Source organism: Haemaphysalis longicornis, unplaced genomic scaffold (assembly GCF_048455015.1).
Source record: "Haemaphysalis longicornis isolate Haplotype H1 unplaced genomic scaffold, Haemaphysalis longicornis Haplotype H1 scaffold_4, whole genome shotgun sequence".
Classification (NCBI taxonomy): domain Eukaryota; kingdom Metazoa; phylum Arthropoda; class Arachnida; order Ixodida; family Ixodidae; genus Haemaphysalis; species Haemaphysalis longicornis.
Genome location: NW_027526361.1, coordinates 20,903,473 through 20,920,405, shown reverse-complemented (window position 1 = coordinate 20,920,405; position 16,933 = coordinate 20,903,473).

The window sequence follows — 16,933 nt, the reverse complement described above, 5'->3', positions numbered from 1 at the left end:
AGAGGGAAAGCTGCCCGAAGCGACGAAATAACCGCGGATCATCAAAAGAATATAAAAGAGATTCCACTATAAAAGCTTGGAAAATTATTTTCAGAATGCCTTAGGATTTTAAAGGAACCTCTAGCCAGTAAAAATGTCTGCGCAATCCTGATTCACAATAAACGGTGATTTCAAACGGCTTAAGAATTGCAAGCCCATGGGCCCACTCTCTGTTGCGCACAAGTTGTTTACCGGGGCATTACTTACTGCGTAAGCGAAAGCCTAGATTTTCTAAAACGTGGAGAACAAGCTCGATTTAGGAAAAGCTATACTCAACAATTGATCGAATTCATGATACGGTAAATTGAAATCCACGGCCTGAACTAAACCTCGTTACAAAGCATTATGAAATAAAGACGAGGATGGTGGCAAATGTGACATGCGCTGCCACGTTTGCCACCGTCCTCGTCTTTTTTTTTGCGCTAAGCCTCCCAATCAGTATGTACCAACTAGCCCAACAGCACGTTCTGTTAAAGCATTATTATTACTAAAAACCATTTGATCCCGTAGACACCACCGCAGTGATAAAGAAGACTTGCATAAGACTCCTATGACATACACGAGGTACGCACGAATATGATAATCCTTCACAAGACGAACGAGAAGTTCTCTATGAGGAAGCGCGTGAAGCAAAGAGACACTACCTCTCCAAAATTCCTTACAAATTGTATAGAGGGGGCATTCAGGAAACTTGATTGGGAAGTCAGGGATACGAGCGATGGAAAAATATTTGAGCCACTTGATATTTGGAGATGACAGCTTTGTTCAGTGAATCTGAAAAACATCCGAAAAGAATGCTTCAGGAGCTGTGTGCGGAAAGCTCCGTAATAGGGTAAAGATGGATATGTAAAAACATAAAACAATGTTAAACGCAACCAGAAACCTTCACCTTTATAATTGGTAATAAGTTGCTTTGAGAGAGGGAGTAATACAACTATCGTAAGCAAGTTCTCAGTGCTGATCCCAAACACGAGAAAAATATCCGGCGTAGAATTAGTATGATCTAATCAGGCATTCGTCTGTCACAAATAGTAGACTGCCTCTGCAATGAGAGAGAGAGAGAGAGAGAGAGAGAGAGAGAGAGAGAGAGAGAGAGAGAGAGAGAGAGAGAGAGAGAGAGAGAGAGAGAGAGAGAGAGAGAGAGAGAGAGAGAGAGAGAGAGAGAGAGAGAAAACTTTATTAAAGGAAAAGAATCAAGTGGTCCGTTTCCTCAGTCCAGGACCCCGTTGGAGCGTCCAGCCGTCTCAGCCCGATGGATCAGCCGAAGCTGATGTTCGACGCTCGAGCTGGCCAGTTCTCCCTCCCACTGCTCAACCGAGGGGTTAGAATTGCGGAAAGGGAGGGGTTGAGCTGGCCCACACCATGTGGTACAGAGTGCAGGGCGCTTTGCAGAATCGACACTGCGAGTCGTATTGCATAGGCCAGATGAAGTGCAGCTTGCTCAGATGGGGAAAGGTGTTCGTTTGCAGGAGACGCCAGTAGCAATCCTCTTTCTTGCTGAGAGAGGGGTGTGCAGGGGGAAGCGTGAGCCGGGCTAGCCTGTAGTACATATTGCGTCACCTCCTGGAATGATGTCAAAGGGATCGTCGTCTCTAGCCAACTCTCTCGCGGCGCGTGGCTGGTTAGATTTCAAGCACTTAAAGAGAATTGCACACAACCAATGTTCACTGCCGGCATTGACTTATAGGCAGAAACCTAGAGTCTCCCGAAACGCCTTTAAAGAAAGCTATAGGTAAGCCCAACAAGCCACAGAAAGAAGGATGGTGGAAGTACCGCTTAGGGGGAGGAAAGCAGCGTCTTTGATTATGGAACAGATTCAAGTGAACGACATTATAGATAGAAAATAAGAGAAAGGAGTGCGCGAGCGTGTCATGCGAAAGACAGCTGACTCGATGCAGTGACAAAATGAGAACATTCGGGGTAAAGATTGCATCCGGACAGTGAAGGATAGGCACGGTTGGAAGTCTATGTGAGAGGCCTTCGTCTCTGCCGTGGACATAAAATGGCTCACGATTATGACCACGACTGTCTTACACCGAAAAAAAATATTTCACCGTAAACTGATTAGACCAACGCGGACAGCCCTAACATTGTCTTTCATTGCTTTTTGCAGCGATGCAGGGCATAAACGTTTGCGTCCTCCTCGTCTTGTCTGAGTGCTTGCACAGAGACAAACAACGACGCACACGTGACGCACATATCGTCGACGCATAGTCTAAGGGGCCGCCAATGTTTTCTCTAAGTGGCGAAGCTTGGACCTTTCGGAAGGGTCCTGATAGCTGTATCAGTGACCGTGGAATGTTGTATCTCGAGTGCCTTGTCGACCGTGTCAAGGTCTCCTCGGTGGACTTATCGACAAGTAAAGAACCGGACGGCTTGACTAAGCCATTATTCCGACACGGGATTCCCCAGAGCAGCGGAAGCCACAAGCCCGACACAATCAAGAAATTGTAGGCATCCCTTTGACTCAATTTCACGTGTGAGCTTCCGACAAAGGGATGCCTAGAATTCCTTGATTTGCGCTTGTATTTGGAACCAGGGCATGTCTGCTGGGAGTATTGCCATATATCTGCGAAACCACTTCTAAATTTCAGTTCGGGGCACTCTAAATTGGTGAAAAGTGGAATAGCCTTTTCTGTGTTAAGGTCTGCGGTGTTCAAGTCCTGTTCGGATAAAACTGGAAATAGTTTCCAGGCGCAGATTACCAGGCTGGACGCCTCCGGTTTCACGGAGCATATGATGCACAATAATGCCCAGAAGTTAATTAAAGTGGTGGGTGCGGCAGTGCAATCTAGGAAAGATGGTCTTGTGGCAGAAAAAAGGAAAACCGCTGTGATTCCGTAGTCACCGTTTATCACGTGGTTTGAAGAATGTTGCCGGGCATTACGGGGTTAGAGTCCTTTTTTCTGCTTCGAATAAACTTGGTAAGTTGTGCAAAATGGTGGAAAGAAAGTTGTCCGGCCAGAAGTCTCACAGATGTTGCAATGTTAAGCATGCTTCGCCACTTGTCCCGTGCAACACGGGAATTGTGTACTAATTGCCATTATCATGTGATAACGTATATATTGGCCAGTCAGGCAGGTGCATCAATGTTAGACTGATGGAACACCGGAGGTCGCTCAAGAACAACCCTCATGCACATATCACTCGACATTTCGCGACCCACAAAGGTAAGGACCGGGCGCAATGCTGTCCATTTTTTGAAAATACCAGCGTGTTGTGGCGACACAATCACCAATTGACACGTGAGATAATTGAAGCTTTTTTATATAAGAAAGCACGATGATAAGTGTGTCGGCCACGCGTCGGTGGCACTACATGAAAAGGAATTTCTGTTCTTATGTGCTGGGGATACGTGTCTGGTCCAACTTTTTCTCTTTTTTTTTCTCTCTCTCTGTTTTGCCCATTTCCCCTTTCCCACGTGCAGGATAGCAAACTAGGCTCTAGCCAGGTTAACTTTCCTGCCTTTCTTCTACATTCTTCCTTCCTTCTGTTCTTATCAAATGCGTTAACTTACGTGTTTTGCGGGTTGTTTGTTGACTATGTACAGTGTAATCTTGTGTTTTTCGAATCGTAATCCTGTGACCTTTGTGTTTATCAAACTGCACTTTCGAAGTTGACCTGGGCACGTGTTCATTCTGAGTATATATTTGTGTTTATACGTAATAAGATCTGTTGCGAGCTAGCTCCGTCGTGTGTGTCTTCTCTTCCGTCGTCCCGTTTCAAGCGCTACTTACGATGCATTAGCTTACACAGTTTCGAACAGATTAATTAGTGGGCATCAAAGTACTTTTTTTCTGTTTGCGATAAGCATCTGCTTCCTGAAGTGCTAAAATTGAAACGGTGCGCAATGCGCGGGAGACGGATCCAACAATTTGAAAGTGAAAGGCGGAGGTGAATCGCGAAGCCAGTCGTGTCGAACGGAAAGAGGATGAAGTCCTTCGAGAACGCTTGGCGGAAGCACTGTCTCAGGTATAAATGCTGTCGCATCAGAACTCTGCAGAAATGCGTGGGAGTCCTCCGACTGCCCTTGGCCTGGGCTTTAGATCCGATGGTCTTACCTCTATGGTCGCAGTGGCGATTACAACGGGACCGTATACGGGAGTGGTTATGTTTGATGATGATGATACTTAGATTTTAATGGCGCAAGGGTAACTAAGGGCAATGAGCGCCAAACGAACGTCATTTCATGAGTGAGATGAAAGTAAAAGTAGAGCATTTTAGTAAAAATAAACGAAGTGAAACACAAGTAATGGAGATGATTGGTGTAAAGGGCCAGGTTATCCACTTGCATAATAAGAAATGAGGTGTAAAAATTTTACGTCGGTAAGAAACTCAAAAACGCGTTTGATTGAAAACATGGACTCGTCTCCCATAAAATGTGACGTTTATCTTGCGATGCAACACCAATCCGGCCAAATCGATCTCGCGGCGTACCTGAATTGCTATTATGTTCATCGTAACTAAGTGTCAACGACTGTACAGCTCCACTAGTCATCCTCACTATGGAATAGTCATGACTTTTTTAATGCCAAAAAACGTTGCGGAGAGCGAGCGAGAAAGTGGCAGACGCGACGTTGCGCAACGTCGGGCTGTTATAGTGACGTGTATACCTCTACGAGATTTCTCACTTGTCAAAACTGTCTGTAAGAGGGATAAGCGACTCATAACTTCTAGCCTCGACAGTTACGCCGCTTTTGGGTTGTATGGTGCCGGAGAGAGCAGCATTTCATCTTTCGAACTATATGCAAACGCAACAAAATTAAATTGACTTGAGCCCCCACCCACAAGACTTATTACTTCGATAGAACGCTTCTTAATTGTGTGACGCGTTATTTGACTTTCCATTTTCATAGAGCGCTACTGTCCCACGCAACGACAGAGAAAGCTGCAGCCGATAGTGGAATGGGCTTGTGAGGAAACCGCGCCCTGAACGTGACTTCTGCAACAAAAACGCACTTGGAGCAGAAAAGAGGCGTACTTATGGGTGATGACGTGGGATTGTCACGTGTGTATATGTTTTGTTTGAAAGGGCACCAGCTGCATGTTTATGGCCTAAACAATGCGAAACACGAATAAAGAGAAGTAGCCTCTAAGGGGGGTGGGGACGCCTGGTTTAACTGGCACTTAGGAGAGTTACCACGGAAAAAGCTCGCCACTGGCATTTCGTATCCGTTTGCGCATTGCTTGTATTTCGCGCATCTTTCAACAGCAGTGAAATGTGGCTGAAGGGATCCACCCCTTCCCCTCCACTCTGTTTAGAGGATAAATTAAAGCATCCTTAGCCCTGTGTGTTTTCAATATTGATAGCTGTTTTTGGCAGGCATTTCAATTCTTAGAGGGCGCTCTGTAGATGTTCCATACCTCTGTGCATCGATGGAGGGTGTTCTTTTGTCTATCCCTGGATATCTTGAAAATTTGTACAGGTTCCGCCTCCCATTATATTTTCAGGCTTGGACAGACCCGAGATAAATGACGTAATCGGATGTGAAGTGAGGCTACACTAGATAGGCGCAACCATACACACACAGTACTATCGCCATGAGAAGGCTCTGGCCGGCCTTCGTCCGAAATCTCTTAATCAGTAAAGGGGGCCTTCGTTCCAGTGGACACCAAGATGTTGATAATGAAGATGGTGATGATATAGTCCCCCGTGTATGGCACCTGCTTTTTTTTACAATCGCCTGTCTGTTCTTTTTTTTTCTGCTCCCCTAGTCGATGGCGACACTGCAAGACGCTGACAGCCCACGTACGTTAACGGGATGTGTGAGGCGTTTCGCGATTACAGAATGTGATTTGCATAACCTAGCTGCGTGCACGTGGCATTTCGGCCATTCTTTTTTGTTACATCTGCCCTCACGCCACCTCTCGAGGGAAGTCCCAGAGATGTGGAATTTGCTTACTCTCCCCTAGGTAGACCGTACCCGTTACCATGAGGGAGCGGCGGCGAAGCTCGTTTCCCGCGCGGAAGCCGAAGCGGCTGCGGCGACCGTGGCCATCCCACCGAGAATGAGTGTTTTACGCGACAGGATTTTACGGCCAGGATGAGTGCCCAGATGCCGCCCGTTTCTTCCTTAAACGTTTTGTTTCCTTGTCGGCTGTATGGTGTGGTGTACGTCTTTCCTGCGGCGCTGGAAGTGATACCAGAAACATTTCCTTTTTTTGTTTCCGTGTGCGTACGATCTTTCCACTGGCCTCAGATAGACATGCCGCGCGAATATCACAGATTAGATGCGAAATTGAATGCACGCAGTCGGGTACGAAAGGAAGATTTCACTGTTCGAATTATTCGGAAACTACGTTTATCTTGGCAGCATTACCACTGATCAAACTCGGCTGTAAATAGACTTAGTAATATAGTAAGAAAAAAAGTTACAGGGCGTCTAAGCTTTCTCTTCTGATTTGTGAACGCACGAGCATTCTTAATTCTCGTTGACTTGTTAAAGCCTATGTGTGGGTGGGTATGTTGAAGCCGTTGCAAATAGGAATTGGTGAGTCGGCCATGATCCTCTCTGTCCGCTGTAATCGTCCCTGGACGATCCGCCTGAGTGGATATGTGAAGGGTGATTTGGCCGGGAGGCGTGTTTCCAATCGCTTCGCTGCACAGCACCCCAGGCGACCTGTGTGGTGTCACTGCGAATGCTATTCCATTGAGCTGCTGCGAAAATGATCCCGTCGTTCGGACTCTGTGACCTCGAGGTAGAGTTGTGGGTACTTGCACTGACTGCCTGGGTTCGAACCTCAGCGGGTTTACTCAATTATTTTGTTTTATGGCGGCAGAACTCATTTCTTTGTGTTGTTTTTGTTATAAGTAGTGATTTGGTATGTCTTAGCTCGCTTTAAGTTCGGAAGCAGCCTATGACCACGTTTAATTACATTGTGTATCGCGCGAATACGCATGTCACGTAAGGCGCTGTGCAGCGAAGCGTTTGTAAATACGCGGCCGGGAGATTTCTGCGGCAGCTGTCATTGTCACTGGCGAATCCTCTTGAATGAGTGTTGGCGTCACAGCCAAGCAGGAATCGATTAACCGGCCGTGAGCTTTCAACCGCTGCTGTCGCCGTCACTGGCTAGTCCACCTGACTGGGTAGGTTGTTAAGCCTACACTCAGCCTTGCCATTGCGTCGATTAACGACGTACCAAACAACGTGAGACGTTTTGCACGTGAAGCCGGTAATGTACGCAAGTGGAGACCGAGGAACCTGCGGTACCCCGCAAAATTGTCGTGTATAGTAGGGGGGGGGGGGGGGGGGGGGAGAGGTAATAGCACTGATTCTGCCGATTAACCACTACCGGCTATTTGATAACAATTTTTCTGTTGCAAGTGATACAACCATTAAACTTACGCGCAATCGGCGTGGGCATCTATAAAACAATCAGCCTACGCCCCTGACCCAAAGAAATCTTTTAACGCAATCGCAAAGTTAAGCAGAGTGCACCCAAAGCCATCGCAAGTTTTTATTTTAAATCCAACTCTTCGTTATTTCTTTTGTTTTTCAATTTTATGTTTTCACTCCTTTCCATATTCTCCCTCCCAATTTTTAGGGTGAAAGCTCTATTACTCCAGGTACAAACCCAGAAAACGGCTCGATCTTCGTAGCGGCTATCTGACCTGCAAGCTCAGCCAAGGTCAAGCCAGCGCATCGTGCTGTTCTGCAGTAAAAGCGACTAATCGCTCGTTCATTCCAAGTGGAGGGGTGCGGATAAAGGGATAGGGGTAAGGGCACGTGAAACCAAAAAAATTATACAAGGAGCCGCTGTATGCATCAAAGCGTTCACGCCAATACCGACGACTGCGCCGAGCAGCGCACATGCTCTGTTTTGCGGTGCAACTGTGTGCGCGTTTGTTGCGCGCCCTCATCGGGAAAACAAAGCTATCGCCTTACAAACTTGGTTTAACCGCCTTCATCCACGGCAAACTTTGTTTTCGGTGTCCGGTCCCCTCCGAAACAAGTCTTACGTACCCCAATGTGCGCCTAGGTTGACAACGCTAGGCCTCAAAGCGTGACGTTTAGCTATCGTCGGACCGTCGCATATATTATCATAGAACACTTCAGCCCAAGTCTAAATTTCTTTATTTACGTCGTGAAAATGTGGAGTGGCTCAACTGAAAAATTGGCCGCGTATCTGCTCCTTTCGTTGCAAATGTCGTCAAAAGACGATAGTCTTTATCGGCTTTTGCCAGGTAAATGCCTCCCTTCGCTTTACCGCTCACCTCTCATGTTTTTCCTCTTGCGTCGCACTCCTCCCAAGGTAAAGACAACAAAGGTTTGCTTAAATTATTTTAAATTTCCCGCGTCCACTGCTCTAAACCGGGTGTCTCGATGCCAACGCTGCCGTACGGCGAAGACGCGCGTGAATCAAGACGCCCTACTTCAACGTTTATAGAACCGCGTTTCCCTACTCCACGTGCGTTGCAAGCAGAAAGTGAAACCTATCTAGTGGAACCTTTCGTAACTGTCGCCGGTTGATTTTTTAAAATGGCGCCAGAAGCTATAGTGGCGCGGGCGACAGCAGGCGACGGTGGGGTGAATTTTTTTTCTGCAGTTGATGAAGTATTTAATTTCGCAAAAGTCAAGCATGTATGATTTTTATAAAGGAACACTGCAAATATCACTTCTGTACTAATTTGTTGTCTTATATTTGCGTATCGTCTTGTTAATCTTCAACAATGTTGACAAGTATGAACATTACACCGGACTTAGACGGGTAGATTTAGCTGTGACTATATAAGACTATTGCGCACGCATTGTTTTACTTTGGCCGGGTGGCTGAATCGAGTCACAGACAGACAGACGGACAGACAGACAGACATACAAACAGACCAAAATTTCTGGGTTTAAGGAGCCCAAGAAAGACTATCGTCTTTAAAAATGAGAAGATTTACACTTGCAGAAGCCAGAGCGTATACAAACGTGCGACCACGTCATTTAGACCTAGTCGCATGCTTCTATTAGTTTACCTGAGTTTTTTTTTTTTTGTGCATTGTTGAGAATCTTGGGGTCACCTGCCGCGGTGGCTCAGTGGCTAATGCGTTGCGCTGCTGAGCACGATGTCACGGGTTCGATTCCCGGGTTCGAGGTCACGGGTTCGATTCAGTCGGCTGTAGGGTGCAATTAAGGTAGCTATGACGTGGCAAACTGGAAACGACCTAGCTAATGTGCATAAAGTAGCTCTTTTTTTTTTGTCTTTTTGAACCTTTTTGAGTTGATAACCAGCGACACCGCAAGTGTATTAGGTGTAGAAGGGGTGGGGGTTGTTGAATGAGAGGATAGGGGTAAAATCTTATCTTCTTATTTTGGGTTTAACCCGCTTAAGCTACACCTGGCCTGTGAGGGGCGTCGAGGGGTGGGCGACGGTAATTTAGAAATTTAGACTACATGGGCATAATTGACGTGCGCTAAAATTTTGGAGCGCGGGCGTTTCCATTTTTTGCCTTCAAGACAGACAAAAGTGTTGGACGGTTTGAAGATATGCATTTAAGAATAATATCCCTTTAAATTCAAATCCGTCGCTGCAAACCTTCTTTGTCTGGGATGGGATGCAAACCTTCTTTGTCTGAGTGGGTGGGTGGGTGAGTGGGTTGGTGGGGGGGGGGGGGGGGGGGGTGTTTGGTGAGGGAGGGAGGGAGAGAGAGAGAGAGAGTGGGTGGGTGGGTGGGTGGGTGGGTGGGTGAGGGAGGCAGGGAGGGAGGGAGGGAGCGAGCGAGCGACTGAGTGTGTGTGTGTGTGTGTGTGTGTGGGGGGGGGGGGGGTCCACACTCCCAACGGCAAGTGGTCATTGGCTGTTAACAGGGCATCAGTAGTAGGGGCTAGTTGGGGCTGCATAGCTGGAGTGGAACGTGCTTAAACTTTGAGCAGTTGGAACAGGAACCAACCCGCCGCGGTGGCTCAGTGGCTAAGGCGTTGCGCTGCTGAGCACGAAGTCGCGGGGTCGATTCCCGGCCGCGGCGGCCGCTTTTCTGATGGAGGCGAAAAGCAAAAAACGCCCGTGTGTACGTGATTTCGGCGCACGTTAAAGATCCCCAGGTGAACAAAATTAATCCGTAGCCCTCCACTACGGCGCGCCTCATCGCCTTCGTTGCGTCGGCGCGTTAAACCCTACAATCAATCAAAGAATCTTGGGGTCACGTACAAACCGATAAACAAAATATTTGTGTTTCAGTACCGGCCATGCGCAGCTTGCGTTTTTTTGCGTTTCAGCAAAGTCGATTGTTTGTCCCGAATCGTTCTGCTTCCTCTGTACTCGTGTCGCGTCATTACTGGCCGGTTTTACTTTCTTGAAATTAAGAGCCAACACGCCCGGTTGTACACATTGCTCGTCGATTAATTTTTTTCGCTAAGCCTTACTTGTCTGCAGTACGTTTAGCCGGATTGTTATTTTCTTCTGCCTTTTTCTCACGCAGTATTCCTGAGTGCGCATTGAAACAGCTTCCAACTGCTTGCAGTTGCCGAATCATTAGAATGAGTTGACTCCGCAGCCAAGAGCAGTTGCAGCAACACTGCGAGATGGGCGTGGGATTCAGTCAGAATATGGGGGAATGCTACTGAACAAGCAGCTCCCCGGACACAGTGGGTTTCAGCGACAACGGCGGAGGTGTTTCGTTACTGTCTAAAAAAATGTCCCGCATTGACGCCCGCGGAGCCGTGCCCCGGCCGCGCGCTGTGAGCATTGCGACAGTGGGGCATTTCCAGATGCGTGCGAAGCAACAAGGCTGTTGGGAAAGACACACATCCCGCTTCCGTCACTGTGTACCATCCCCTCAGAACAAAGTCAATTGCCACACCATTCTTCGTATTTTTTTTTATTTGCTCTGAAGTGATTTGTAAACATTGCGGGATTACTAGCGCAAATTGTAGTTCGGAGTCCGTAGGCCTTGTTTCGACCACTCTGGCCACGTTTACGCGAATTTATTTAGTAGAAAAATCAATTCGAAAATGCTGTCCTCCTCTCTTTACGCTCGCCCATTTTCTGTGGCGTTTTCGTGTGACGTCAGCAGGAGATGAGCTGGAAAATGGCTGCGCTACTGCACGGTTCGCCGACCAGCCGACCTACCGATCGAGTCAGTCGGCCCAGCGTTTCGTCCGCCGGCCGCCGACGGGTCGTCGCTATTCGCTCGCTCAATTTAAACTAAGCCACAACACCTTTGTGAATGAAAGAATGTGCCTTTCTTTACTTTGTTAGTTTGTACACTGTGTCAAACTCAGTGTCCGGGTCGCTCCACACAAGCGCTGCACAAGTGCACATGCGACGCTTCGCTGACTTTACGCTAGTAGGAAAATCTAAGGCCAATTGAAGGCGGGAGAAGAGTCAGCGAAGTCAATATAGGTACTAAGAAAATAACATCAACTGAAACCTTTACCGTACAGCGCAAAACTAGGGAGCAGGAAGCATTTTTTGCGCTGGGTAAACAAGCACAGCGGTCAGCAGCACGACCGCACATCTGCGAACGCTTTTCCGTCAAAGAAATGCAATTGCTAGACGTGAGATATTGTGGAAGTTTGGGGGACGCTTACTGCAGGAGCGCTATACAACAAATAGTCACATAAAGTACTTGAAATGCTTAAAATAAATAAAGGTGTAAACTGGTTATACGTTATAGACCTTATATATCCAGCCTTGTCAGTGCCGTCTCGTGGCCTACTGGTTTGAGGCGCTGGGATTACTGTTTTGAAAGTCGCAGGTTCGAATCCCCGAGAGTACATGTTTTTTTTTTGTAAGTTGATTTTTTCGTATGCGGCCGATGTTTTCTGGACTGAGTTCACCCTTTTTGGCCCGTAACGTTCACTGCTCCACGAGCGAGATCGCAGAACGCGCGCATACTGGCAATGACGCGCTAGCGAGTTATCGTTGGCGTGCTGTTGCCACAAGCACCGACTGCTTGCGGGCAGTGGGCCCAGGCCTCAATCAGCACACCCTTGGCCTGGTGCGAACTAGCTTTTTACGAGCAGACATGAGTGAGGCAAGCTCCGAATATGCGGGAAAAGCGCATGGCATTTGAGAGTCTGCGGTGACGCGGAGGGCGTTCATCCACTGCGTAGGCCTCGTCTAGTGATTTCTACGATTCCAAGCCGCCCTGGGAGGTTTATCTTAGACATTTGACCGCCGACAACATGGCAGAAGCGCGGTACGGCGATTACTGAGATATCGAGAATGGCCATCCAACAACGCCATCGGATGTCAAGCATGTTGTTTTACAGAACCGAAACCGAAACCGAAACTTGTTTGATTGCTAACCTTGGGCATCGTCCAATCACGGTGCCCCCCCTCCTGACGTCAGAGCCTTTAGTTGGTGCGGCCGCCGCAAACCGCGCATGGTAGTTTTTCTTCTTTCGCGCTTTGTAAAATAATTACCGATTTGTCAACCGGATAAACGATGAATAGTGTGTTAATTTGAGCCAGTCTACACAGTGCAAGCAAAAACGGGAGCTTGACAAATTCACTTCAGTGTCCCTTTAATACTGGAAGCAATAATTTCCAAGTCCTCAACACTTTTTCTTCTTCGGCCTCCATCTTCGACTTCGCTGCCGATACTGCTCACCGCGTTTTCTTTTTCTCTTCACAAAGTTAGAAAGTTGAGTATTAACTCACACGAAAACACAACTGATTTTATGAAGCATGATCTGAAAGCGACGCGCCTCAAGTTAACTTTAGGTGGCTTGCCAATCCGGCAAGCTACTCGTGTGAAGTTTCTCGGCGTCACCATCGACTATAAATTATTCTGGAGGCAGGTCGTGGATTCTCTTGCCACGTCCGTGGTGCCCCGCTTAAATGTGCTTCGACGAATTGCTGGATCTAACTGGGGGAGTCACCCATCTTCTATGCTTAGGCTCCACTCGGCGCTCATCTTGAATCGGGTTCTTTACCAGCTACCTGTTTTGTCTCCCTCGGAGTCCCAGTATGCTCGTCTGGAAGCGCTGCACCGACAGGGCGTTAAGATATCCCTAGGAGTTCCCCAGGCGGCGGAAAACAAAAAAGTCCTGGAAGAGTCCCATTTTCCACCTCTTCGTTTGATGGCGTCTCAGCGGTTGCTCTTGCAGCTTGTCCGGCTGGGAGAGTCCGCAGCCGGAAAGGCCTTGCTCAGGCGTCTCCGCCTAAGGGTGGAATCTCGCATATACGCGGCGCTCAACACTCTGAGCATTCTCTACCCGCAACGGCGGAAGAACCAACATCGCTTGGAGCCACCGTGGTCTTTCGAGAGTTTGGAGTGTCAGCTCACCATCCCGGGCATCCGCTCGAAGAGATATACACCAGTGGCGGAAGCGAGAATGTTAGCACTTGAGCACTTGGACCGGTCGTACAGAGATTGTGTTCATGTGTTCACGGACGGATCTGTCGACAGAGAAGCCGATACCAGCGCAGCGGCCTTTGTGATTCCCGGCATGAACGTTTCCTGGGCGGCTCGCATTGACCAGTTGATGTCATCAACAACGGCAGAGTGCATAGCGATCGAGGCGGCCTTGAAAAAGATCAAATCGCTTCGGGTGCAGCATGCGGTAATTCTAACGGATTCCAAGTCGGCCCTACAACTCTTGCAGCTTGGATTTCCCGCAGATAAAATTTGCCAACGCTCCCTGCGTCAGCAGATAATGGAAAACGGATTTTGCGTTCGCTTCCAGTGGGTCCCTTCCCATGTAGGAGTGCTTGAAAACGAGGCTGCGGACCAGTTGGCTCGTGAAGCGACATCGTGCACTCGTCTTCTGAAGATGGCTCCAGATGAACGGCGCATTTTAAAAACAATCATACAAGATCATTTCCGCTCTCTTTGGCGACCACAACATCGACCTTGTGTCACAAAAGGAATGAAGAGGACAGAGGCAACCTTACTGTTCCGCATCCGGACCAACTCAGCGCGGACACCAGCGTGGCTCCATAAGCTGAACATTATCGCTTCACCTCTGTGTGGAACGTGTGGTGCTACAGGCGACATCAGTCATTTTATTATGGACTGCCGAGAGCATGCGGAGGAGCGGTTAGCTTTGTTTAAAGAACTGCGAAGGATGCCCGCTCCGCATGCCTCTTTGAACGATTTAATTTTCCCGGAAGGCCATTGGATCACGAGGAGGGACATCTTTCGTTTGATCCTGCAATTTTTACGTGTCACAAGCCTCAGCGAGGCATGGTGAATTCCCGCGCATAGCGGTAAAAAGGTGCTGATCGGGTGAGCAATTGCCGGCATACCACGCAAGGCTAGGTCCACCCGTCAATAAACATCACCACCACCACCACCACCACCAACTGATTTTATAATACGGTTAACAAAATTCGCGGAATATAATAATGTTTAAGTTTAGGGGTAACTGACATCCGATCGGTGGTACTTTCACGGGAAATTTTCACCAATGCGGGAGTTCGGTGAAACTCTTCTTTTTTTAACAATTCTCCCCGCTGGATATTTAACTACCATTGACTATATAAATTTTATCATTTCACGCACAGCTTGCTGCAAGAGGGATCAAACAACTTCATATTGGTTCTCCACTTTTACGCGTATGGAACTACCACCGATTTGGTGCCCTAACACCCAGGTCCCAACAGTGCGCTTGCTACATGACTATGTTAACACAACCAGGGAATATGCCAGTATTTTTTAAAATAGATGCGAGAAATCAACGTGCTCTCTACATGCATATTGAGAAAGTCATACATTAATAAGCATATTTATTATTATAATTATATATGAGAGGCTAGCATGGTTTCGTGTCATCGGCAATCCTACCCGAGAGCTCCCTGCCAAGAAGGCTTCCCCGCAAGTACACGCATTATGCAGAAGAGTCAACGTAAGTAGGAAAGGCATGGTGGAGCTGATAGTAAGACAAAAAAAGTCACATTAAAGCAGTTTAAGGCGAAAACAATCTTTACGAAGCAAGTTTCATTACTATGAGAGTTGAAACAAGTTTTTGAGCGGGTAGATCTTTGTAATTACTAGAAAATATGAACAAGGACTGCATTATATATAAACAAAACATTCTTATCTTTTAAAAGACAAATGAGACTGATTTTTTACGCAAGCACAACATCAATTATCCCTTCTTTTTTAGCAGCTAACTGCTCTAACATGGACAAATGGAAAGGATTTTTTACGCAAGCACTCAACATAAATTACGTTTTTTTGAGTAGCTAACTGCTCTACCAAGGACGTCTTTCAGAGTAACTTTACGAATGGGCAGGTAAACGCTACGCGCTGCTTACTCACTTTGAGACTGATGACTTATTTACGTTAGTCCATGCGTACTATATTGACGTCATAAGGAAAGAATAAAAAATGCAAGATTTGGCTGAGAGCAAACAATGTAGACAATAGTAAACACCCCTGACCTGCCGCCCTGGGAACGGGGCCAAATGTATCACGCGGAAAGGGCTGGGCACGGTTTGTCTCCGTTGCATAGTGTTGTCTTCCCCTACGCAACGTCCCCTCCGCCTTCCTCTCCTTATTCCCCTGCCAAGCCTCTCTTTTGTTTTGGAATTCACGTGATACTCGCATTACCATATGAATATCACATAGTATAGTCTGTGTTTCACATTTTCGCTCTATTGATAATTGTTTCGCGCTCTCCGTTTCTTTTTGCTGTCTTTCTGCTGACGAGATGTTGCGTGCTCCTTCTTGCGTGCTAGAGTGCTTTCTAGACCCAACTAGGTGCACCAATGTGGCCTGCACGGTAACATTGGTTTGTTTGCAACATCAGGCACGCGCTACCACATAGCCAAATGTGCGCGGGGATCCCATACCCATGAAAATACACGACATGAACAGGAAGGAGACAAAGAGGAGAAACTTGAGGAAATGGGTGTTAGCTCCGAGCCAGCAGGAGAAGGAAGACGAGTGGAAGAGATGGGGAAGAGTGTTGATTTATGGGAAATCCCCAAGGTGGGTTTTGTGTCTGAAGGAAAGTTTGACATCCACCTCAATTCAGCCGTGGGGCTACTAAGGAAAGCTATACAGCTTTCTCAGAAACTTCGCAGCTGAAGAAAAATTCGCCCTGGTCCACGATTCGAACCCCGGACCACCGCTTAACCGGAGCAGTCGCTCTACCAACTGAGCTAACCAGGAGGCTAGCCGTTTGCAGCGCGAGAGCGAATTGGTCGATTCGCTCCCGCTACAAACGGCTAGCGCGGATACAAATGGCTCTCGCGCTACAAACGGGTAGGCTCCTGGTTGTAGCGCGAGCGAATTGATCAATTAGCTCTCGCGCTACAAACGGCCAGCCTCCTGGTTAGCTCAGTTAGTAGAACGAGTGGTCCGGTTAAGCGGTGGTCCTGGGTTCGCATCCTGGACCAGGACGCATTTTTCTTCAACTGCGAAGTTTCTGAGAAAGCTGTATAGCTTTCTTCTGTAGCCGTACGGCTGTAGTAAGGTGGATGTCAAACTTTCCTTCGCAAATGCGGAAGAGATATGAGAAAAAACATAGAAGAGGATGGCTGAGCTATGGGACGGAACCAATCTCGATCTGAAAGGTGCTCTCGGCTCGCTTGGAGCAGGAATAAATTAAAGCTTAATTACGGGCGTCTAAAACGGAGTCCAAGCCGGCGGTCAAGGTTTTAGGGTTTGGTGCGGTGTTGTGGTTTCTGTTAAAATGTATCTTGGTACCCCTTATCATCCTAAATATCTTGACCATGCAAAGTTGAGATGAGTTTTAAACCATCCCAGTTAATGAGCAAAGCGTGCGAAGTGCATGCTTGATAAGAAAAAAAGAGACACTGGGAGGGTGGAGATTTCTGGCCTTCCAGAATTATATAGTCTAGGTTGCATAAAATTTATCATGTTGCCTAAGAGGTTAACTTGACAAGTAAAAGGAAAAACATGGTTCACAAAGCTTTGTCGTCTGGTGGCCGAACTCATGCATCGCTTAAACAACACGAGGCTTCAGCAGTCGACACTACAGCATCGGCCAGA